The sequence below is a fragment of the Heptranchias perlo genome, unplaced genomic scaffold (assembly GCF_035084215.1).
Source record: "Heptranchias perlo isolate sHepPer1 unplaced genomic scaffold, sHepPer1.hap1 HAP1_SCAFFOLD_55, whole genome shotgun sequence".
NCBI lineage: Eukaryota > Metazoa > Chordata > Chondrichthyes > Hexanchiformes > Hexanchidae > Heptranchias > Heptranchias perlo.
The window spans coordinates 6,337,820-6,364,251 of NW_027139570.1; positions in this window are offsets into that span (position 1 = coordinate 6,337,820).

A 26,432-nucleotide genomic window follows, 5' to 3' on the forward strand; every position below is an offset into this window, starting at 1 on the left:
TCCGCTCTGTCTGCAAACGTGACCCTGACCTGCCGGTCGCTTGTCATTTTAATTCCCCGTCCCATTCCCACTCTGACCTCTCTGCCCTCGGCCTCTTACACTGTTCCAATGAAGCTCAATGGAAGCTCGAGGAACAGCGCCTCATCTTTCGTTTGGACGCTTTACAACCTTCCGGACTCAATACTGATTTCAATAACTTCAGATCAGAACCACTGCTCCCAATTTTTTTCGGTCAGCTAATGCTGGTAATGGTTCTGCTGCTGTCATTGACAACCACTCCTGATCAATCTTTAGTTTCTTAACCTCTCCTATTAACACCCTCCCTGATTTGGACCATTTTTGTCATTTAATCACTCTTGTCCTCCACCCTATCATAAGAACATAAGAACATAAGAAATAGGAGCTGGAGTAGGCCATTCGGCTCCTCGAGACTGCTCCGCCATTCAATATGATCATGGCTGATCTGATCCTAGCATCAAATCTAAATTCATGTCCAATTTCATGCCCGCTCCCCGTAACCCCTAATTCAATTTACTTCTACGAAACTGTCTATTTCTGTTTTAAATTTATTTAATGATGTAGCTTCCACAGCTTCCTGGGTCAGCAAATTCCACAGACCTACTACCCTCTGAGTGAAGAAGTATGTCCTCATCTCAGTTTTGAAAGAGCAGCCACTTATTCTAAGATTATGCCCCCTAGTTCTAGTTTCACCCATCCTTGGGAACATCCTTACCGCATCCACCCGATCAAGCCCTTTCACAATCTTATATGTTTCAATAAGATCGCCTCTCATTCTTCTGAACTCCAATGAGTAGAGTCCCAATCTACTCAACCTCTCCTCATATGTCCGCCCCCTCATCCCCGGGATTAACCGAGTGAACCTTCTTTGTACTGTCTCGAGAGCAAGTATGTCTTTTCTTAAGTATGGACACAAAAACTGTATGCAGTATTCCAGGTGCGGTCTCACCAATACCTTATATAACTGCAGCAATACCTCACTGTTTTTATATTCTATCCCCCTAGCAATAAACGCCAACATTCCGTTGGCCTTCTAGATCACCTGACCTTCCCTTTTGTCCTTTCCTTCCCTCCTTCGCCTTTTCCTGTCTCTGGACTTGCTCAAAATCTTTACCACTTTTACCATTTTCCAGTTCGGACGGAATTCCTTCGACCTGAAACGCTAACTCTGTTTCTTTCTCCACACACACTGCCTGACTTGCGTCTCCAGCGTTTCCTGTTTTTATTCCCTCCTGAAATCCGTGCTTACTACTCTGTTGTATTTTCGTTTTCTAGATTTGTCTCTATTACATCTTTGAGTAATAGATGTGCTGCTGCGAAGCGCTTTGGGACGCTAGCGTCCTGTTTGACCCTGAGATGAGTATCCAACCACAAATCCACTCTGTCACGAAGGCCGCCTATTTCCACCTCCGTTAGATCGCCCGTCTCCGCCCCTGCCGCAGCGTACCTGCTGCTGAAACCCTCATCAATGCTTTTGTTACCTTTAGACTTGACTATTCCAAAGCTCTCCTGGCCGGCCTCCCATCTTCCACCCTCCATACACTCCAACTCATCTGAAACTCATCCGAACTCGCACCAAGTCCCGTTCGCCCATCACCCATATACTCCCTGACCTACATCGGCTTCTGATCCGAGTACATTTCCATTATAAGATTCTCATCCTTGTGTTCAAATCCACTCCATGGCCCTCGCCCCCTCCCTTTCTCTGTAACCTCCTCAAGTCCCTACAACCCTCCGAGATCTCTGCACTCCTCCAATTCTGGCCTCTTGCGCAACCCCGATTTTAATCGCTCCACCATTGGCGGCCGTATCTTCAGCTGCCTTGGTCCTAAGCTCTGGAATTCACTCCCGAAACATCTCCGCCTCTCTTGCTGTCTCTCATAGTTTAAGACGCTCCTTAAAATGAATCTCTTTATCCGAGCTCTTGGTCACCTGTGGTAATATCAACTTATGGACTCACTGTCAAATTTTATTTGCTAACGCTCCCGTGAAGAGCCTCTTCCTATGTTAAAGGCAGTGTAGTAATGGAAGTCGTTGTTACTGCTGTTGTTGTTGCTCAAGGCGCTATCTGAATGCAAGTTGTTCTTGCCTCTGTTATGGGGACCAGAAGCGAATCCGCCATTTGTACATGGCTTTTAACAAGGCTTTTGACAAGGTCCTACATGGCACACTGGACAAAAAAGTAAAAGTCCATGGGATCCATGGGAAAGTGGCAAGTTCGATCCAAAATTGGCTCAGTGGCAGGAAGCAAAGGGTAATGGTTGACGGATGTTTCTGCAACTGGAAAGCGGGTTCCAGTGGGGTTCCACAGGACTCAGTACTAGGCCCATTGCTTTTTGTGTTATATATTAATGATTTGGACTTGAATGTGGGGGGCTTGATCAAGAAGCTTGCAGATGATACAAAAATTATCCGTGTGGTTGATAGTGAGGAGGAAAGTTGTAGACTGCAGGAAGATATCAATGAATTGGTCAGGTGGGCAGAACAGTGGCAAATGAAATTCAATCCAGAGAAGGGTGACGTAATGCATTTGGGAAGGGCAAACAAGACAAGGGAGTACACAATAAATGGGAGGATACTGAGAGGTGTTGGGGAAGTGAGGGACCTTGGAGTGCATGTCCACAGATCCCTGAAGGTAGCAGGACATGTAGATAAGGTGGGTAAAAAGGCATATGCTGTGCTTTTCTTTATTATCCATGGCATAGAATATAATATGCCAACATGGCATAGAATACAATACGCCAACATTTTCATGCACAAGTTCGAGCAGGACTTCTTCACTGCACAAGACCTCCAACCAACACTATACACCAGATACATCGACGACATTTTCTTCCTATGGACCCACGGCGAAGAATCACTGAAGAGACTACACGATAACATCAACAAGTTCCATCCCACCATCAAACTCACCATGGACTACTCCTCAGAATCAGTTTCTTTCTTGGACACACGAATCTCCATCAAAGACGGGCACCTCAGCACCTCACTCTACCGCAAGCCCACGGACAACCTCACGATGCTCCACTTTTTCAGCTTCCACCCGAACCACGTCAAAGAGGCCATCCCCTATGGACAGGCCCTGCGAATACACAGGGTCTGCTCAGACGAGGAGGAAAGCGATGGACACCTACAGACGCTGAAAGACGCCCTAGTAAGAACGGGATATGACGCTCGACTCATCGATCGACAGTTCCGACGGGCCACAGCGAAAAATCGCATAGACCTCCTCAGAAGACTAACACGGGACGCAACCAACAGAGTACCCTTCGTCGTCCAGTACTTCCCCGTAGCGGAGAAACTACGCCATGTTCTCCGCAGCCTTCAACATGTCATCAATGACGACGAACACCTCGCTATGGCCATCCCCACACCTCCACCACTCGCCTTTAAACAGCCACCCAACCTCAAACAGACCATCGTTCGCAGCAAATTACCCAGTTTTCAGGAGAACAGCGTCCACGACGCCACACAACCCTGCCACGGTAACCTCTGCAAGACATGCCAGATCATCGACACAGATACCACCATCACACGAGAGGACACCACCCACCAGGTGCATGGTTCATACTCCTGTGACTCGGCCAACGTTGTCTACCTCATACGTTGCAGGAAAGGATGCCCCAGAGCGTGGTACATTGGCGAGACCCTGCAGACGCTGCGACAACGGATGAACGGACACCGCGCAACAATCGCCAGACAGGAGGGTTCTCTCCCTGTCGGGGAACACTTCAGCAGTCAAGGACATTCAGCCACCGATCTTCGGGTAAGCGTTCTCCAAGGCGGCCTTCGAGACACACGACAACGCAAAATCGTCGAGCAGAAATTGATAGCCAAGTTCCGCACCCATGAGGGCAGCCTCAACTGGGATCTTGGGCTCATGTCACGCTACACATAAGCCCACCAGCGAACAAAAGCTTTCTGTTTTTAATATAACGGGGTCATTTGCTGGCTTTCTCTGCCTTCCGGATGTTTCTGCCTCTCTCTCTCTGTTTTTTTTTCCTGTTTTTTTTTGTTGAATGTGTATTCGGGGGTTCTGTAGGTGACACCTCTCTGTCTGAACACGGTGATTGCCTTGGCAACGGTCAGTTGCAAAGACTGTCTCTAATCACCATGTATTGTTCTGTGGTTTATAAATGCGTAGGCTTCGAGGAGTTCCTGACATTTACCTGAGGACGGAGGAAGCCTCCGAAAGCTTGTAAATTTCAAGTAAAATCGTTGGACTATAACTTGGTGTTGTAAAATTGTTTACAATTGTCAACCCCAGTCCATCACCGGCATCTCCACATCATAGAATATAAGAGCAGGGAGGTTTTGCCAGAACTGTATAAAGCACTGGTTAGGCCACAGCTTGAGTACTGCGTACAGTTCTGGTCACCACATTACAGGAAGGATATAATTGCACGAGAGAGGGTACAGATGGGATTTACAAGGATGTTGCCAGGACTGGAGAATTTTAGCCATGAGAAAAGATTGGATAGGCTGGGGTTGTTTTCTTGAGCAAAGGAGGCTGAGGGGTGATTTGATTGAGGTGTATAAAATTATGACCGAACTAGATAGAGTGGGTTTGGAGAACCTATTTCCCTTCGCAGAGGTGTCAGTGATTTAAAGTGATTGGTAGAAGGATTAGAGGGGAGCTGAGGAGAAATATTTTCACCCAGAGGGTGGCGGGGGTCTGCAACTCACTGCCTGAGAGAGTGGAAGAGGCAGAAACCCTCAACTCATTTAAAAAGCACCTGGATGTGCCCCTGAAGTGCCGTAACCTCCAGGGCTATGGACCAAGTACTGGAAAGTAGTTCAGTCTGGATTGCTGTTTCTCGGCCGGGGCGGACACGATGGGCTGATTGTCCTCCTTCTGTGCCGTAACTTTCTCTGATTTTATGCTGGCGATGATTGCATCCCCCCACGTCTAAAAATCACCCGCAATGTAACAAAATACTGGAGCTAAGCAGCGACCAAGACCTGACTTTCTTTGCAGAAACAATTGCTTCGAAAAAGAGTCTACAGGATGCAGGTGAGGAGAGACAACGTAGTTAGCACGTTAGCCAAATGGAAGGAAGTCAGAGGTCGATGCTGAGAGGCTGCTTCCCCTGGTTGGAGAGTTTAGAACTAGGGGGAATAGTCACAGGATCAGGGGTCGGACATTCAGGACTGAGATGAGGAGGAATTTCTTCACTCAGAGGGTTATGAATCTTTGTAATTCTCTACCCCAGAGGGCTGTGGATGCTCAGTCGTTGATTATATTCAAGGCTGAGATCGATAGATTTTTGAACTCTAGGGGAATCAAGGGATATGGGGATCGGGCGGGAAAGTGGAGTTGAGGTCGAAGATCAGCCGTGATCTGATAGAATGCTGGAGCAGGCTCGAGGGGCCGAATGGCCTATTCCTGCTCCTATTTCATTCTCAGATCGATGTAAAAGATCCCATGTCTCTATTTCGAAGAAGAGCAGCAAAGTTCCCCCCGATGTCCTGGCCAATATTTATCCCTCAACCAACATCACTAAATAAACAGAGAACTTGGTCGTTATCATAGTGCTGTTTGTGGGATCTTGCTGTGCGCAAATTGGTTGCCGCGTTTCCTACCTTACAACAGTGACTAAACTTCAAAAAGTACTTCATTGGCTGTGAAGTGCTTTGCGACGTCCTTTAGCGACGAAAGACGCGATATAAATGCCAGTTCTTTCTTCGTATCGCGAGAAGTTCGGAATTAACCACCAACAAAAGTTAAAAGCTGAGCTGTTTTACCTCTATTTTTCAGGCCTGATAAAACTGAGCATTACTCTGGAGGAAAAAGGTGAGCAACAGAAAATAACATATATACTACAAGAAGACACTGGCAGCATGGACGTGTAATTGGAAGTGAACTTCAATATGGATAAGTGTGAGGTGTTACATTTTGGTTGGAAGAGTAAAGAGCCCACATGGTTAATGAGACGAAATGGAGTAGAGGAGCAAAGGGATTGTTTTTTTTATTTATTTATGGAATGTGGGTGTCACTGGCAAGGCCAGCATTTATTCCCCATCCCTAATTGCCCCTGAGACAACTGAGTGCTTTGCTGGGCCATTTCAGAGGACAGTTAAGAATCAACCACCTTGCTTCTTAAGTCTGGTTCTGGAGTCACATATAGGCCAGACCGGGTAAGGACGGCAGGTTTCCTTCCCTGAAAGACATTAATGAACCAAATGGGTTTTTACAACAATCCGGTCGTTTCATGGCCACCATTACTGATGCGAACATTTTATTCCACATTTTATTTAATTCACTGAATTTAAATTCCCCAACTGCCAGGAGCAGGATTTGAACTCATGTCTCACGAATTATTAGTCTGGGCCTCTGGATTACAAATCCACTATACTACCGTGCCCATTTCTATGGGTACAGCTGGAAGAATCACTAAACGCAGTGACGCAGGTTAATAAGGCCATAAATAAAACAATCTAAGCATCGAAGTTCGTTTTTAGAGGGATAGATTTAAAAATCAGAGAAGTTATGTTATCTTGCATACAACCTTAGTTAGTCCACATTTGACGTATTGTGAATAGATCTGGTCCCATATTACAGAAACTTATATATATATATATATATATATATATAAAGAACATAAGAGCATAAGAAATAGGAGCAGGAGTAGGCCAATCGGCCCATCGAGCCTGCTCCACCATTCAATAAGATCATGGCTGATTTGATCCTAACCTCAAATCTAAATTCATGTCTAATTTCCTGCCCGCTCCCCGTAACCCCTAATTCCCTTTAATTCTAGGAAACTGTCTATTTCTGTTTTAAATTTATTTAATGATGTAGCTTCCACAGCTTCCTGGGGCAGCAAATTCCATAAACCTACTACCCTCTGAGTGAAGAAGTTTCTCCTCATCTCAGTTTTGAAAGAGCAGCCCCTTATTCTAAGATTATGCCCCCTAGTTCTAGTTTCACCCATCCTTGGGAACATCCTTACCGCATCCACCCGATCAAGCCCCTTCACAATCTTATATGTTTCAATAAGATCGCCTCTCATTCTTCTGAACTCCAATGAGTAGAGTCCCAATCTACTCAATCTCTCCTCATATGTCCACCCCCTCATCCCCGGGATTAACCGAGTGAACCTTCTTTGTACTGCCTCGAGAGCAAGTATGTATTTTCTTAAGTATGGACACCAAAACTGTATGCAATATTCCAGCTGCGGTCTCACCAACACCTTATAAAACTGCAGCAATACCTCCCTGTTTTAAAATTCTATCCCGCTAGCAATAAAAGCCAACATTCCGTTGGCCTTCTTGATCACCTGCTGCACCTGCATACTAACTTTTTGATTTTCTTGCACTCGGACCCCCAGATCCCTTTGTACTGCAGTCATTTACAGTTTCTCGGAATTAAGATAATAACTTGCTCTCTGATTTTTCCTGCCAAAGTGCATAACCTCACGTTTTCCAATATTGTATTGCATCTGCCAAATCTCCGCCCACTCACCCAACCTGTCGATATCCCCTTGTAGGTTTTTTAAGGCACTGAAGAAAATACAAAAACACATTAATAGTGAGCTGAGAGGTTATAACTGTCATGAAAGGCTGAACAGGTTGGAGTACATTAATCTATAAAAGAGAAGGCCGAGGGTTGACCACATATCGGTCATTTAAATTATGAAGGGTTTCGATAGGGTAGGCGCAGGTAAGATATTTCCGCTGCTGGGAGAGGCCAAAGCGAGTGGGCAGAAATCTAAGATAGTCACCAATAAATCCAAGAAAAAATTGAGGAGAAACTTCTTTATTAAGAGATTACACTCGGTTAATCCCGGGGATGAGGGGGCGGACATATGAGGAGATGTTGAGTAGATTGGGACTCTACTCATTGGAGTTCAGAAGAATGAGAGGCGATCTTATTGAAACATAAAAGATTGTGAAGGGGCTTGATCGGGTGGATGCGGTAAGGATGTTCCCAAGGATGGGTGAAACTTGAACTAGGGGGCATAATCTTAGAATAAGGGGCTGCTCTTTCAAAACTGAGATGAGGAGAAACTTCTTCACTCCGAGGGTAGTAGGTCTGTGGAATTTGCTGCCCCAGGAAGCTGTGGAAGCGACATCATTGAATAAATTATAACAGAAATAGACAGTTTCTTAGAAGTAAAGGGAATTAGGGGTTACGGGGAGCGGGCAGGAAATTGGACATGAATTTAGATTTGAGGTTAGGATCAGATCAGCCATGATCTTATTGAATGGCGGAGCAGGCTCGAGGGGTCGATTGGCCGACTCCTGCTCCTATTTCTTTTGTCCTTATGGTGAGAATGTGGGACTCGCTACCGCAAGGGAGAGTTGAGGCGAGTAGCATAGATAAAGCTAGATAAGTACATGAGGGAGAAATGAACAGAAGTTGATGGTGATAGGGTGAGATGGAGTCAGGAGAATCATTCGGACCAGATGGGCAGAACGGCCTGCTTCCATGCTGTAAATTCTATGCAAATCCATGTATACGTAATGAATGGTGACAGATCGAAATATTTACTTGTGAGCACGCACACAGGTTCAGACCAATTACAGTCATTAAATTACTACACTTCCATCGAGCACAAATTATTTCCTGCAGAAGTTTGCAATGCAGTACAAGGCAGAAATATGTCCAGTTCTGCATACTGTCGCTCAGCATGATAGTGTTTACATCGAATTCCACAGAATGCACAGAATCAAACCATTCGGCCCCATCTAGTCCCTGCCGGTGTTTATGCTCCATTCGAAGCATAGAAACATCGAAAAACGAGCAAGGCTAGGCCATTAGGCCCTTCGGGCCTGCTCTGCCATTCAAAATGATCATGCTGATCGTCTAACTCAGTACCCTGTTCACGCTTTTCCCCATATCCCTTCATCCCTTTAGCATTAAGAAATATATCTATCTCCTTCTTGAACACATCTAATGACTTGGCCTCCACTGCCTTCTGTGGTAGAGAATTCCACAGGTTCAACACCCTCTGAGTGAAGAAATTTCTCTTCATCTCGGTTCTAAATGGCATACCCCATATCCTGAGGCGGTGACCCCTGGTTCTGGACTCCCCAGTCATCAGGAACATCCTCCCAGCATCTAGGCTGTCTCGCCCTATTAGAATTTTATATGTTTCGATGAGATCACCTCTCATTCTTCTAAATTCCAGTGAATATAGGCCGAGACGACCCAATCTCTCCTCGTACGTCAGTCCTGCCATCCTAGGAATCAGTCTGGTAAACCTTCGTTGCACTCCCTCCATGGCAAGGACATCCTTCCTCAGATGAGGAGACCAAAACTGCACACAATACTCCGGATATGAAAGCCTCAACCCTCCCTACTTCATCTCAACCTATCAGCAAATCCTTCTGTTGGTTTCCCCCTCGTATTCTTAACACTCATCAAACAATCATTCCAATAAATTCAAGCAGCCCATATGGGGCAACATTGACAGGGCTATGGGGACAGGGCGGTGGGGGCTCATTGGATTCGCTCTTTCAAAGAGCCCGCATATACACGATGGGCCAAATGGGCTTTTTCGGTAATGTAACATACAATTAATCTCTGACATTCCTCGAGCCAATGTCTAGTCGTGTTGTTGAGGGTTGAGACCGTTTTGAGGGCCTTTGATTCTCAAACGTAGAGATTCATCCTTCGCAGAACGGACAAAACCGCATCCATCGCTTGCAATACGTCCCATATTCATTACGGATGCATTATAATGTGGATATATGCGAAGTTATCCACTTCAGAAGGAAGAACAGAAAGGCAGATTATTATTTAATTGGTGATAGATTGGGAAATGTTCATGTACAAAGGGACCTGGGTTTCCTTGTACAGCAGTCACTGAAAGCAAACATGCAGGTGCAGCAAGCAGTTAGGAAGGCAAACGTTGTGTTGGCCTTCATTGCAAGAGGATTTGAGGACAGGAACAATGATGCCTATACAGGGCCTTGGTGAGACCACACCTGAAGTACTATATGCAGTTTTGGTCTCCTTACCTAAGAAAGAATATACTTGCTATGGAGGGTGTGCAGCGAAGGTTCACCAGACTGATTCCTGGGATGGCAAGGCTGTAGTATAAGGAGAGATTGGGTCGACTCGGCCTGTATTCGCTCGAGTTTAGAAGAATGAGAGGGGATCTCATTGAAACATATAAAATTCTGACAGGGCTAGACAGACTGGACGCAGGGAGAATGTTTTCCCCTGGCTGGGGGGTCTAGAACGAGGGGTCACAGTCTCAGGATACGGGGTCGGACATTTAGGACTGAGATGAGGAGAAATTTCTTCAGTCAGATGGTGGTGAATCTGTGGAATTCTCTACTACAGAAGGCTGTGGAGACCACGTCATTCAATATATTTAAGAAGGAGCTCGATAGATTTCTCGAAAAAAGGGCATCAAGGGGGAGGGGGAGAGAGCGGGAATATGGTTATGAGATAGAGTACGAGCCATGATCATATTGAATGGCGGAGCAGGCTCGAAGGGCCGAATGGCCGAATCCTGTTCCTATTTTCTATGTTTCTATGTACTGTATGACGGGTCTCCTATCCGATCTTGCCTGTTTCCTTCACCATCGAAAGTGAAATCGGTCCAAAGGAAGTTGTAGAGTCCGTCAGAAGCCAAAAGATTAACAATTAACTCCGGGACTCCCAACAGAAACTATTGGAAAACAATCCGCGGGTCAGGCAGCAGCTGCGGAGAGGGAAACAGCGTTAACGTTTCAGGTCGAAGCCCTTCCATCAGAACGGGAATAAGTTAGCGATTTAACAGTGTATAAGCAGAGCCAGGGGAAAGGGGTGGTAAGGTGGAGGGCAGGAGTGATTAAATGACAAAAGGGAAAAGGGGGACAAGTAACGGAACAAAGATGGCTCTAGAGGAGGTGCAAAGAGTTACAACAGAAAGATTACCAGCACCTGATGATTTAACTCTAGTGGGAGAAGTGTCAGTAACCAGAGGGCGCAGATTGAAGGTGATTGGCAAAACAGGTCAGAGCCGATGTGGGTATTCTGCGGTGAGTGACTCCCCTCCTGACTCCACAAAGACTTTCCACCATCTACACGGCTCAATTCAGGAGTGTGATGGAATACTCCCCACTTGCCTGGATGAGAGCAGCTCCAACAACACTCAAGATGCTCGACATCATCCAGGACAAAGCAGCCCGCTTGATTGGCACCCCATCCACCACCCTAAATATTCACTCCCTCCACCACCGGCGCACTGTGGCTGCAGTGTGTACCATCCATAGGATGCACTGCAGCAACTCGCCAAGGCTTCTTCGACAGCACCTCCCAAACCCGCGACCTCTACCACCTAGAAGAACAAAAGCAGCAGGCACATGGGAACAACACCACCTGCACGTTCCCCTCCAAGTCACACACAACCCCGACTTGGAAATGTATCGCCGTTCCTTCATCGTCGCTGGGTCAAAATCCTTGAAATCCCTCCCTAACAGCACTGTGGGAGAACCTTCACCAAACAGCCGGCAGCGGTTCAATAAGGAGACTCACCACCACCTTCTCAAGGGCAGTGTCCTAGGCCCAACCATCTTCAGCTGCTTCATCAATGACCTTCCCTCCATCATAAGGTCAGAAATGGGGATGTTCGCTGATGATTTCACAGTGTTCAGTTCCATTCGCAACCCCTCAGATAATGAAGCAGTCCGTGCCCGCATGCAGCAAGACCTGGACAACATCCAGGCTTGGGATCATAAGTGGCAAGTAACATTCGCGCCAGATAAGTGCCAGGCAATGACCATCTCCAACAAGAGAGAGTCTAACTACCTCCCCTTGACATTCAACGGCATTACCATCGCCGAATCCCACACCATCAACATCCTGGGGGTCACCATTGACCAGAAACTTAACTGGACCAGCCATATAAATACTGTGGCTACGAGAGCAGGTCAGAGGCTGGGTATTCTGCGGCGAGTGACTCACCTCCTGACTCCCCAAAGCCTTTCCACCATCTACAAGGCACAATTCAGGAGTGTGATGGAATACTCTCCACTTGCCTGGATGAGTGCAGCTCCAACAACACTCAAGAAGCTCGACACCATCCAAGATAAAGCAGCCCGCTTGATTGGCACCCCATCCACCACCCTAAACATTCACTCCCCTCACCACCGGCGCACTGTGGCTGCAGTGTGCACCATCCACAGGATGCACTGCAGCAACTCGCCAAGGCTTCTTCGACAGCACCTCCCAAACCCCAAACCTCTACCACCGAGAAGGACAAGGGCAACAGGCGCATGGGAACAACACCACCTGCACGTTCCCCTCCAAGTCACACACCATCCCGACTTGGAAATATATCGCCGTTCCTTCATTGTCGCTGGGTCAAAATCCTGGAACTCCCTTCCTAACAGCACTCTGGGAGAACCGTCACCACACGGACTGCAGCGGTTCAAGAAGGCGGCTCACCACCACCTTCTCAAGGGCAATTAGGGATGGGCAATAAATGCCGGCCTTGCCAGCGACGCCCACATCCCGTGAACGAATATAAAAAATAAAAATAAAAAATTAGGGATGTGCAATAAATGCCAGTCTCGCCAGCGACGCCCACATGCCATGAACGAATAAAAATAAGGAAACATTATTTGATCGGGAATGCACTGCCCGGGAGGATGGTGGAAGTGGATTAAATAGCAACTTTCATAAAGATAAATAATTGAAGGCAAAAATATCACAGGGCTATGGGGAAAAAGCAGGGGAACGGGACTAATTGGAAAGCTGTTTCGAAGAGCCAGCAGATGCACGATGGGCCGAATGGACGCCTCCTCTGCTGTACCTACTATGATGATATTTCGATTTGTGTTGAAATTCTGAGGTTGGAATTATTGTCAATTTCCTGCACTCCATTGAAAACTTTCAAATCTTACAGATAAAGAACTAAAGAAAAAAGAGTCAGGTAAATCTAACCTCATCAGGCATATTGCTTCAAAGAAACATAGGCACACGAGTAGGCCATTCGGCACGGCGAGCCTGTTCCACCATCCAGTTAGCACATGGCTGATCGCTATCTTAACTCCATCGAAACGCTTTGGTTCTGTAACCTTTAACAGCCTTGCTTAACAAAAATCTATCAATCTCAGTTTGAGAGTTTTGGGCGGAAAAGGCTGACATAAAAGATGCCCACGCCACTATTGGAAGAAAAACACGGGAGTTCTCCCTGGTGCCCTGGGCCAATATTTGTTCGTCAACCAGCATAGTTAAAACAGATTATCTGGCCATTATCAAATCGCTCATTGGGTGCTTGCTGTGCGCAATTTGGCTGCCAAATTTCCTGCATTACAATAGTGGCTATACGTCAAAAATATTTAATCGGCTGTAACGCGCTTTGGCACGACCTGAGGTAGTGGAAGTAACTTATTAATGCAAGTTTTTGTTTCAAATGACATGTCGTCATTTATTGCAAGGGGAATGGAATCTAAAATTAGAGATGTTTTGCTACAGTTGTACAGGGCATTGGTGAGACCACATCTCGAATACTGTGTGCATTTTTGGTCTCCTTATTTAAGAAAGGACATAATTGCTTTGGAGGCGGTTCAGAGAAGGTTCACTCGACTGATTCCTGGGATGAGGGGGTTATCTTATGAGGAAAGGTTGGACAAGTTGGGCCTGTATACATTGGAGTTTAGAAGAATGAGAGGTAATCTTATTGAAACATATAAGACCCTGAGGGGACTTGAAGGGGTAAATGCTGAGAGGATGTTTCCCCTTGTGGGAGAGACTAGAACTTAGAATCATAGAATCATAGAAGTTTACAACATGGAAACAGGCCCTTCGGCCCAATATGTCCATGTCGCCCAGTTTATACCACTAAGCTAGTCCCAATTGCCTGCACTTGGCCCATATCCCTCTATACCCATCTTACCCATGTAACTGTCCAAATGCTTTTTAAAAGACAAAATTGTACCCGCCTCTACTATTGCCTCTGGCAGCTCGTTCCAGACACTCACCACCCTTTGAGTGAAAAAATTGCCCCTCTGGACACTTTTGTATCTCTCCCCTCTCACCATAGGGGTCACAGTTTAAAAATAAGGTGTCTCCCATTTATGGAGGAGATGAGGGGAGGTTTTTTTCTCTCAGAGGGTCGTGAGTCTGTGAAACTCCCTTCCCCAGAGAGCGGTGGAGGCAGGTTCATTGAATATTTTTAAGGCTGGGTTGGATAGATTCCTGATTAACAAGGGAGTCAAAGGTTACAGTAGGTAGACGGGAAAGTAGGGTTGATGTCACAATCGGATCAGCCATGATCTTATCAAATGGCAGAGCAGGCTCGAGGGGCCGAATGGCCAACACCTGCTCTTAATTCATATGTTCGTATGTTTCTTTTCAGAAATAGAAATACTGTTGAAAAAACTGCACGACTTGAGTGAGTGAAAATAATGCAGTTGCTCTGTTTTTACATAAGGTGATTCTAAGAAATACAACGGCGGTCATTTTAACCAAACTGGAGGACATTACAGACATAGACAGGGGGCGAGGCCATGGAGGCATTTCAAAACAAGAATGAGAATTTTCAAATCCAGTCGTTGACAGAATGAGAGCCTACATACTTCAGCGTGCACGTGGGTGATGGGTGAATGGGACTTGGTGCGAGTTAGGATAGAGGCAGCAGAAATTTGGATGATCTCAACTTTACGGAGAGTGCAAGGTGAGAGGCCGGACAGGGGAGCATTGCAGCAGTCGAGGCGGGAGGTAACAAAGGAATAGATGAGGGTTTCAGCAGCAGATGAGCTGAGACGGGGGCGATGATGGGCCACGTCACAGTAGTGGAAATAGACGGAAATCGTGATGGAGGACATGGGGTCAGAAGCTCAGCGGAAGGTAAAATAGGCCGGCGATGCAAGAACCAAAGTGATTATTCTAGTGCTTTGACAAGCTAGTTCGATGTATATGTGATAGATACAACAAAGTTCTCCATTATGCCACACGTGAGAAAAATGTACGTAAATTGTTTTATCGCCCTGCTTGTTAATCTTGATTATTTTCTTGTCATTGTCAACAGAAATAACAATAATCAAGAAAAATACAGGTGAAAATTGCCCCGTTTTGGAAAGAAGGAATTAACTTTTAATAGTGAAGCACCTTATCTCGTCTCTCGCATGTGTTTCTGGCTAACAGAAGAAAGAATCATAAAATCATAGAAAGTTACGGCAAAGTAGGAGGCCATTCAGCCCATCGTGTCCGTGCCGGCCGAGAAAGAGCCATCCAGCCTAATCCCACTTTCCAGCTCTTGGTCCGTAGCCCTGTAGGTTACGGCACTTTAAGTGCACATCCAAGTATTTTAAATGAGTTGAGGGTTTCTGCCTCTACCACCCTTTCAGGCAGTGAGTTCCAGACTCCTACCGCCCACTGGGTGAAAAAAAATCTCCTCAACTCCCCTCTAATCCTTCTACCAATCACTTTAAATCCATGCCCCCTGGTTATTGACCTCTCTGCTCAGGTAAATAGGTCCTCCCTATCCACTCTATCTAGGCCCCTCAGAATTTTATACACCTCAACTAAATCACCCCTCAGCCTCCTCTGTTCCAAAGATAACAACCCCAGCCTATCCAATCTTTCCTCACAGTTAAAATTCTCCAATCCTGGCAACATCCTCGTAAATCTCCTCCGTACCCTCTCCAGTGCAATCACATCTTTCCTGTAAAGTGGTGACCAGAACTGCACGCAGTACTCAAGCTGTGGCCTAACCAATGTTTTATACAGTTCTAGCATAACCTCCCTGCTCTTATATTCTATGCCTCGGTTGACAAAGGAAAGTATCCCGTTTGCCTTCTTAACCACCCAATTTACCTGTCCTGCTACCTTCAGGGATCTGAGGACATGCCAGTCAAAATCATTTGAGGTCACTTTCCTTTGGCGGATTGTGTACAATAGGTGATATTGAACGCTGACTTCAATTGAAAGGCATATTTTCTATGTTTCTATATTTACCAGCACCCAGTTAAGAACGAACATAGGATTTTGAGTGAGAAATTGGTTCTGGGCGGTGGCCCTAAACGGCCATTATCGCATTGGACGTCCATTATAATCTCGGCCCCGTATTCAGCTCAACGGACTTCATTACAACTGATTAACAAGTGGGGAATTTAACAGGAGGCCTATGGGATTCCTGCCCAAGACTAATTATTTTAACTCATTGTTTACTTCACGGCGTCAGACGTGGCTCGATGGCTCGCACTGAATCAGAAGGTTTTATGCTCGAGCATAAATAACTCTAACCGTGTTTCTGTGCTGTGAACCTTCCCTCCATTATAAGGTCAGAAATGGGGATGTTCGCTGATGTTTGCACAGTGTTCAGTTCCATCCGCAACCCCTCAGATAATGAATCAGTCCATGCCCGCATGCAGCAAGACCTGGACAACATCCAGGCTTGGGCTGATAAGTCGCAAGTAACATTCGCTCCAGACAAGTGCCAGGCAATGAACATCTCCAACAAGAGATAGTCTAACCACCTCCCCATGACATTCAATGGCGTTACCATCGCCGAATCCCCCACCATCAACATCCTGGGGGTCACCATTGACCAGAAACTTAACTGGACCAGCCATATAAATACCGTGGCTACAGGAGCAGGTCAGAGGCTGGGTGTTCTGCGGCGAGTGACTCAGCTCCTGACTCCGAAAATACTTTCCACCATCGACAAGGTACAAGTCAGGAGTGTGTTGGAATACTATCCACTTGCCTGGATGAGTGCAGCTCCAACAACACTCAAGAAGCTCGACACCATCCAGGACAAAGCAGCCCGCTTGATTGGCACCCCATCTACCACCCTAAACATTCACTCCCTTCACCACTGGCGCACCGTGGCTGCAGTGTGTACCATCCACAGGACGCACTGCAGCAACTCGCCAAGGCTTCTTCGACAGCACCTCCCAAACCCGCGACCTCTGCCACCTAGAAGGACAAGAGCAGCAGGTACATGGGAACAACACCACCTGCACGTTCCCCTCCAAGTCACACACCATCCCGAGTTGGAAATATATCGCCGTTCCTTCATCGTCGCTGGGTCAAAATCCTGGAACTCCCGGCCTAACAGCACTGTGGGAGAACCTTCACCACACGGACTGCAGCGGTTCAAGAAAGCGGCTCACCACCACCTTCTCAAGGGCAATTAGGGATGGGCAATAAATGCCGGCCTCGCCAGCGACGACCACATCCCATGATCGAATATCTTTTTTTAAAAACTGCTATGCCATTCAATATCGCCTATTTTACACCATCGCTCAAAGTTTGAATTACCCGCACCCCTCTCCCCAACAGCTCACTCGTATCAGCAACCCCAAAACCTTCGACTTGGTTAAATTATTGTCAAATGAAGTTTTTGAAACGAGCATTTTCTGTTGCTACTGGAGAATATTTTGACCACGTTTTCTTTGATCTCACAGGCGATGAATTGAATGTGATAGATTCAGGTACAATCATCGCATGGAAGGAGAGAGAGGAGTGCTGTTGGCAGCAATGGATACAATTAGGCGACAAAGTCAATTCAGTGGTTGCGGTAAACGAGCGTTATACACCACCCCTCCCGCCCACCTACGACACTGAGCAACATCCGGTGATGCTGCTATCGCCTGCTTTAAACCAACCCCTCCCCGTCCTTTATCTGTCTGTCGAGCATGGGCGTTACGTTTCATGTGGGAGGAGGTTAAAAGGGAACAATTGGTTCGTGAATTTGAAGGAAAACAAGGAATCGAATGGACATGAAAAAGTGGAACACAAATCAGGCAATAAAGTTAGGGAAAAATTACCCACGAATGAAATCAATCAAACAGCAATATTTGTCTTCAAAACAAAAGGGACACAGGCAGTGAATGTAAACTCTGTTATGGTAAAATCTTAAGCGTTGCCCGATTTTAACTTTCCTTGTTTTAATCTCCAAGTCCAGTCGGGCGGGGTGCAGAATGGACTAACAGCTTTCTGCACGGTCGATTAGGTTAAATTATACATAAACTTAGCTAAATATATCGGAACACAGGGAAATGAATAGGCCATTCCGCCCCTCGTGCCTGAACCGCCATTTGATAAGATCATGGCTGATCTGTGATCTAACTCCATACACCTGCCTTTGGCCCATATCCCTTAATACCTTTGGTTGCCAAAAAGCTATCGATCTCAGATTTAAATTTAGCAATTGAGCTAGTATCAATTTACGTTTGTGGAAGAGACTTCCAAACTTCTACCACCCTTTGTGTGTAGAAATGTTTTCTAATCTCGCCCCTGAAAGGTCTGGCTCTAATTTTTAGACTGTGCCCCCTACTCCTAGAATCCCCAACCAGCGGAAATAGTTTCTCTCTATCCACCCCATCTGTTCCCTTCATATCTTATAAACTTCGATCAGATGCCCCTTAGCCATCTCTATATCTCAGTGCATATCTGAGTGTATTTCTCAGTATATTGGTATATCTGTATATTTCAGTGTATTTCTTATTATTTCTCATTATTTCTCAGTATAGTATATGTCAGTATAGTAAAACTTAGTACAGTATTTCTCAGTATATGTGAATGCATGGCTATGTCAGTATATATCTCAGTGCATTTCCAGTGTATCTCGGTATTTCTCAGCGCCGGGGGGGGGATAATTTTAACTTTGGGCGATAGTGCAAATCGGGCGATATTGAATTAGACGTCCATGATAATGCTCGCCTGAGTTTCCTTTGTATTGAAGCATTTCTCTCGTACAGGCAAAGGCACAGCAGCGGAATACACAGGTTAAATAAACTTTTAAGTTTATAAATACAAACAGGGGGTAAAACAGGTCTTCAAATGGGCGATATACGAATCACCAGTCCGTTTCACACTACGCCCGAAGTTTTTGTTTTCTGTTGAGGACAATAGAATTGAATATCGGGCGTGTTCTACATCGGGCGACTGATGCGCCCGTTTTGCATCTTCGCCCATGCCCAATTTAGCCATTTGTAAACAATTTTACAACATCAAGTTATAGTGCAACAAATTTATTTTAAATTCCACAAGCTTTCGGAGGCTTCCTCCTTCGTCAGGTGAATGGTGTGGAAATGACATTTTCGAATCCTTCGCATTTGTAAATCACAGAACAATGCCCGGTGATTACTGCCCGTTGCCAAGGCAATCACAGTGAGCAGACAGAAAGGTGTCACCTAAAAGGCCACCGAATATACAAACCCCCCCAAAAAAAGAGAGAGAGATAGAGAGAGAAGGAAGACAGTCAATGACCTGTTATATTAAAAACAGATAACATTTGTTCGCTGGTGGGGTTACGTGTAGTGTGACATGAACCCAAGATCCCGGTTGAGGCCGTCCTCATGGGTGCGGAACTTGGCTATCAATTTCTGCTCGACGATTTTGCGTTGTCGTGTGTCTCGAAGGCCGCCTTGGAGTATGCTTTGCCGAAGGTCGGTGGCTGAATGTCCATGACTGCTGAAGTGTTCCCCGACAGGGAGAGAACCCTCCTGTTTGGCGATTGTTGCGCGGTGTCCGTTCATCCGTTGTCGCAGCGTCTGCATGGTCTCGCCTCATGTTTGAGACACCTCACAATTTAGCCATGTGAGGTGTCTCAAACATTTCACAGAGGCTTTGTGAAAATCTGTCACTTCTTCGCTCTCAAAAATTCTCTGCATGAACCACCATATCGTGGTGCGAGAACGGGCGAAATGGACGGTGCAGTACTTGCTCTGAACACATCCTGCGACTACCAGCTGCTACAAGGTGCCAGCCGTGGCGTAGTACGTCGCACTCTCCCCTTTGAGTCAGAAGGGTTCACAGACCCATTCCAGAGCCTTCCAGAGGCCCGACACTCCCAGTGCAGTCCTGAGGGAGTGCTGGACTGTCACAAGGTGCTGTCTTTCAGATGAGATGTTAAACAGATGCCCCATCTGCCCTCATTGGAGGACATAAAAGATCCTACGGCCACTATTTTGAAGGCGAGCAGGGCCTCTGGACGCCCCAGACTCTTTACGGACAATGGAAGTGCAGTCACTTTTGGCATGCAGTTAACATGGCAGCCAATGCGCGTCGAGCAAGGTCCCACAAACAGCAATGTGAAAATGACCAGATCATCTGTTTTTTTACGAATGTTGGTTGAGGGATAAATATGGGCCCCGGCAAACCAGGAAGGACCTTCCCTGATTGTCTTCGCAATGGTGTCCATGGGATTTCAAAACTGAGATGAGGAGAAACTTCGTCACTCAGAGGGTAGCAGGTCTGTGGAATTTGCTGCCCCAGGAAGCTGTGGAAGCTACATCATTAAATAAATTTAAAACAGAAATAGACAGTTTTCTAGAAGTAAGGGGAATTAGGGGTTACGGGGAGAGGGCAGGAAATTGGACATGAAGCTGAGTTCGAATCGGTCAAGGCCATGTGGGTGGCGGAGCGGGCCCAGGGGCCGAGTGGCCGGGTCCTGCTCCTACTTCTTGTGTTCTTCAGATTTGAGGTTATGATCAGATCAGCCATGATCTTATTGAATGGCGGAGCAGGCTCGAGGGGCCGATTGGCGTATTCCCGCTCCTATTTCTTATGTTCTTATGTTCTTATTATCTATGTCCAACCCATTTTACATCTCTCCAGATTATCATTTCAATTGAAGTCAATGGATATCAACATGAGGAGAAATGCACATTCATTCCCTCCCGTTTTACACTCTAGCACAAAGACAAGGACTATGATTTTAAACCTCAAGAACGGGTGGGTTGGGGGCGGGTGGGGGATGAAAGTAGTTGTTTGTTTGTTTGGGTCGCAGCTTCAACATTTTCAGACTTTGAATTCCCGAGGAAGCCTGTACTTTTACGACCCGACGTTAAACCCAGAAATAAAGCCGGGTTGCAGTCGCGACACGAAAAACAATTATTTTCAACTCCCTCCCTATCATAGAGTCATAGAGTTATACAGCACGGATAGAGGCCCTTCGGCCCATCGTGTCCACGCCGGCCATCAAGCCCTGTCTACTCTAATCCCATATTCCAGCATTTGGTCCGTAGCCTTGTATGCTATGGCATTTCAAGTGCTCATCCAAATGCTTCTTGAATGTTGTGAGGGTTCCTGCCTCCACAACCCTTTCAGGCAGTGAGTTCCAGACTCCAACCACCCTCTGGGTGAAAAAGTTCTTTCTCAAATCCCCTCTAAACCTCCCGCCTTTCACCTTGAATCTATGTCCCCTTGTTATATAACCCTCAACGAAGGGAAAAAGCTCCTTAGTATCCATCCTATCTGTGCCCCTCATAATTTTGTACACCTCAATCATGTCCCCCCTCAGCCTCCTCTGCTCCAAGGAAAACAAACCCAATCTTCCCAGTCTCTCTTCATAGCTGAAGCGCTCCAGCCCTGGTAACATCCTGGTGAATCTCCTCTGCACCCTCTCCAAAGCGATCACATCCTTCCTGTAGTGTGGCGACCAGAACTGCACACAGTACTCCAGCTGTGGCCTAACCAGTGTTTTATACAGCTCCATCATAACCTCCTTGCTCTTATATTCTATGCCTCGGCTAATAAAGGCAAGTATCCCATATGCCTTCTTTACCACCTTATCTACCTGTTCAGGGATCTGTGAACTTGCACACCAAGATCCCTCTGACCCTCTGTCTTGCCTAGGGTCCTCCCATTCATTGTGTATTCCCTTGCCTTGTTAGTCCCTCCAAAGTGCATCACCTCGCACTTTTCCGGGTTAAATTCCATTTGCCACTGTTCCGCCCATCTGACCAACCCATCTATATCGTCCTGCAGACTGAAGCTATCCTCCTCGCTATTTACCACCCTACCAATTATTGTATCATCAGCGAACTTACTGATCATACCTTTTACATTCATATCCAAGTCGTTAATGTAGACCACAAACAGCAAATCCTGGGATTTAAAATCGCGCCCATAATCTGCCCTAATCATCAACGAATGTTGTGAGCGTAAACAAGGCCTATTTGCGTCTATTGCAGGAAAAGATACAGGGGAGAAAGGCACCGGTAAAAGGAACGAATATCAAGTGTTTTCGTTCATCGAAATGTCGAACAATAAAGTGCATTTATGCAGCGATTTTGAGACCTCAAGTTTGTTCACAGGTGCGATTATCAAACAAAGTGTGACACCGAACCTCATAAGGAGATATTAGCGTCTTGAGATTGAGGTGTACAAAATTATGAGGGGCATAGATAGGATGGATACTAAGGAGCTTTTTCCCTTCGTTGAGAGTTCTATGACAAGGGGGCATAGATTCAAGGTAAAAGGTGGGAGGTTTAGAGGGGATTTGAGAGAGAACTTTTTCACCCAGAGGGTGGTTGGAGTCTGGAACTCACTGCCTGAAAGGGTTGTGGAGGCAGGAACCCTCACAACATTCAAGAAGCATTTGGATGAGCACTTGAAATGCCATAGCATACAAGGCTACGGACCAAATGCTGGAATATGGGATTAGATTAGATTGGGCTTGATGGCCGGCGCGGACACGATGGGCCGAAGGGCCTCTATCCGTGCTGTATAACTCTATGACTCTATGACAGGTGACCAAAAACTTGGTCAATGAGGTTGGTTTCTTAAAGGAGGAGAGGGAGAGAGGTGCAGAGGCAGAGAGGCCCAGGGTGAGAACTCCAGAACTTATGGCCGAGGCAGCTGAAGGCACGGGCGCCAATTGTGGAACAATGAAAATCGGAGATGCACAAGTGGCCTGAATTGGAGGAGGGCCGAGGTCTCGGTGGGCTGCAGTAGGTTGCAGAGATAAGGAGGTGTGAGGGCCATGGAGGGATTTGAAAACACCAAAGAGAATTTTGAAATCGAAGCATTGCTGACCCGGGACCCAGTGTTGGTCAGTCAGCATGAAGGGTTTTGGATGAGCTCACGTTTATGGAGGCATCAAGATGACAGACAGGCCAGGAGAGAAGTGACATACAGTGGGTGAAATTGAATTCCTGACGGGTGACTCCGTCCGATTGAAGTCAACAGAAAATCGAGCAGGGTGTGAAACAGGCGGCCGATTGCCTATCGCCTGCTTTGCGCTATCACCTCGAACCAATCTGCGCCTCCTCTCCTATAACGTTGCAAAAGTTGAACAGGCCCGTCCGCCACTCTCCAATGTCTCATTCCACTCCCAAGTTCTAAAAGGGGAACAGGAACAGAGACAACTGGGGGTATATATGCACAAATCATTGAAAGCGGAAGTGCAGGTTGAGAAAGCGGTTAAAAAAGCATGTGGGATCCTGGGCTTTATAAATAGAGGCATATAGAGTACAAACACAAGGAAGTTATGTTGAACCTTTATAAAACACTGGTTCGGCCACACCTAGAGTATTGTGTCCAATTCTGGGCACCACACTTTAGGAAGGATGTGAAGGCCTTCGAGAGGGTGCAGAAAAGATTTACTAGAATGATTCCAGGGATGTGGGACTTCAGTTACGTGGATAGACTGGAGAAGCTGAGATTGTTCTCCTTTGAGCAGAGAAGCTTGAGAGCAGATTTGATAGAAGTGTTCAAAATCATGAAGGGTTTGGATAAAATAAATCAAGAGAAACTGTTCCCATTGGCGGAGCGGTCGAGAACCAATGCATCTCTGCAGCCACCTCTTTTACAACCCTCTGATATAGGCCATCAGGTCCAGGGGGTTTGTCGGCTTTTCGTCCCATTATTCTCTCAAGTACTTTTTCTCTACTGATAATAATTACTTCAAGTTCCTCACTCTCATTAACCCCTTCATTCCCCATTATTTCTGATATGCTTTTTCTGTCTCCGACTGTGAAGACAGATACAAAATACTTGTTCACCACATCTGCCATTTCCTGGTTTCCCAATTAGAATTTCTCCTGTCTCAGCCTCGAAGGGGCCACCGTTTACTTTCGCTGCTCTCTTCCTTTTCAAATACTTGTAGAAGCTCTTACAACCCGTTTTTATATTTCTTGCTAGTTTACTGTCATATTCTATTTTCTCCTTTTCTTACCATTTTTTGGTCGACCTTATGATCTGAAATGCGCTGCCTGAAAGGACGGTGGAAGCAGATTCAACCATGGCTTTCAAAAAATACTTGAAGGGTAAAAATGCAGGGCTACGGGGAAAGATCAGGGGAATGGGAGTAACTGGATTGCTCTTACAGAGAGCCAGCACCGGCTCGGTGGGCCGAATGGCCTCCTTCTGTGCTGTAACCATTCTACGATTCTAAGTTCTAACGGCCTTAGTAAGCCGTTCTGTCGGCTTCATCTGATCAATACCCGTACAGATTCTTATAAAATAGCAACATGACGCCCCTCTCCATCATCTGACCTGGTGTCAGCTGTTGCCCAATGGGCGGCACTCTTGCTACTTAGTCAAAATGACATGGGGTCAAGTACCATTTCATTGACTTGCGTACAAAATCTAGGCTGACACTTCAGATAGAGGGCTGCACTGCAGTAGGTGTGGCCTCTCGGAGGAGATGTTAAACCGATGTCCTCTCGCTCCTCTCAATCCCACGGCCACTATTCTGAAGAAAAGCATGGTAACTTCCTGCACACAAAGGTTGGTAGACGTTTGGAACTCTCTTCCACAAACGGCAATTGATGCTAGCTCAATTGCTAAATTTAAATCCGTGATAGATAGCATTTTGGCAACCAAAGGTATTAAGGGATATGGGCCAAAGGCAGGTATATGGAGTTAGATCACAGATCAGCCATGAACTTATCAAATAGCTGAGCAGGCACGAGTGGCTGAATGGCCTGCACTGTTCCTATATTCATATGTACCTCTACCCGGTGTCCTGGCCCATATTTATCACTCAACCAACACCGAAACAACAGATTATCTGGTCATTATCACGTTGCTGTTCATGGGATCTTGCTGTGCACATATTGGCTGCTGCATTTCCTACATTACAATAACGGCCACGTTTCAGAAGTACTTCATTGACTGTAAAACTCTTTGGGACGTGCTGAGGTCGTGATTCTCCCGGAATGTAACGAATCACAGGGGAAAGCCAAGGAGAGCAAAGGAAGGGTTGTGTGTGGCAGCAGAATAAAGCTGATGTGTCTTCATTCTGTTTTACAGAAGTAGAAAGACTGCAGAACGCCTTACGAGACATTGGTGAGGAAGAGAGAGAACTTTGAAAAATACTTTAAAGTCACATGGAATATCGAGCATGGAGTTAGGGGCAGCTGCTCGGGGTGAAATTGGGCATGGGTAAGGAACGCATAACAGGCGGAATCGCCCATTATAGGACAAACCCGCTATTCAACGCTACAAAATTCATGCGGAACTGAATATTGGGTGTGTCCTATATCGGGCGCCAAAAAGAGATACCATCTATTTTGAGTCCAGTATCAGTTTCACCCCCAGATGGCGTTTTCTGCAATTTCTACCAATTTGCGTTTCAATGAATAATCTGCTATCATCTTGTGAGGCCTGACACGTAATGAGCTCCTTTGAAGGTAGATTTGAAACTGCCAGTGGATATGAGCTCAGCCGTGGACCTTGGGCTAACCACCTGACTAAGCAGTTCAGCTATTACCCACCCATTGTAAACCCCAGCCACCGCCCATCGGAAAATTGGTGCAAGTTTCATGATGGCCAGTTAATTCGATACCACCAATGTTAAAGTTAAACCTTTGATACAGTGGCGTTCCACCAAACCATAAATCGGAGCAATAGCAACAATTTGCATTTATAAAGCGCCTTCAACATCCCAAGGCGCTTCTCAGGAGCGATTATCAAACAAAATTTCACACCGAGCCACATAATGAGATGTTAAGATAGGTGACAGCAAGCAGTCAGGAAGGCGAATGGTATGTTGGCCTTTATTGCAAGAGGATTTCAGTACAGGAACAGGGATGTCTTACTGCAGTTATACAGGGCCTTGGTGAGACAACATCTGGAGTATTCTGTGCAGTTTTGGTCTCTTTATCTGAGGAGGGATATCCTTGCCATGGAGGGAGTGCAACGAAGGTTTACCAGACTGATTCCTGGGATGGCAGGACTGACGTATGAGGAGATATTAGGTCGACTAGGCCTATATTCACGAGAGTTTAGAAGAATGAGAGGTGATCTCATCGAAACATATAAAATTCTAACAGGACTAGACAGACTAGATGCAGGGAGCATGTCCCCGATGGCTGGGGAGTCCAGAACCAGGGGTCACAGTCTCAGGATACGGGGCATGCCATTTGGAACCGAGATGAGGAGAAATTTCTTCACTCAGAGGGTGGTGAACCTGTGGAATTCTCGACCACAGAAGGCAGTGGAGGCCAAGTCATTAGATGTATTCAAGAAGGAGATAGATATATTTCTTAATGCTAAAGGGATCAAGGGATATGGGGAAAAAGCGGGAAAAAGGTGCTGAGTTAGACAATTAGCCATGATCATTTTGAATGGCGGAGCAGGCCCGAAGGGCCGAATGGCCTACTCTTGCTCCTATTTTCTATGTTTCTATGTGACCAAAATCTTGGTCAAAGGGCCAAGTTTGATGGAGTATCTTTAAGGTGGAGATAGAGGTGGCGAGGTTTTTGGGAGTGGAGAGAGGACGGATGCCGAT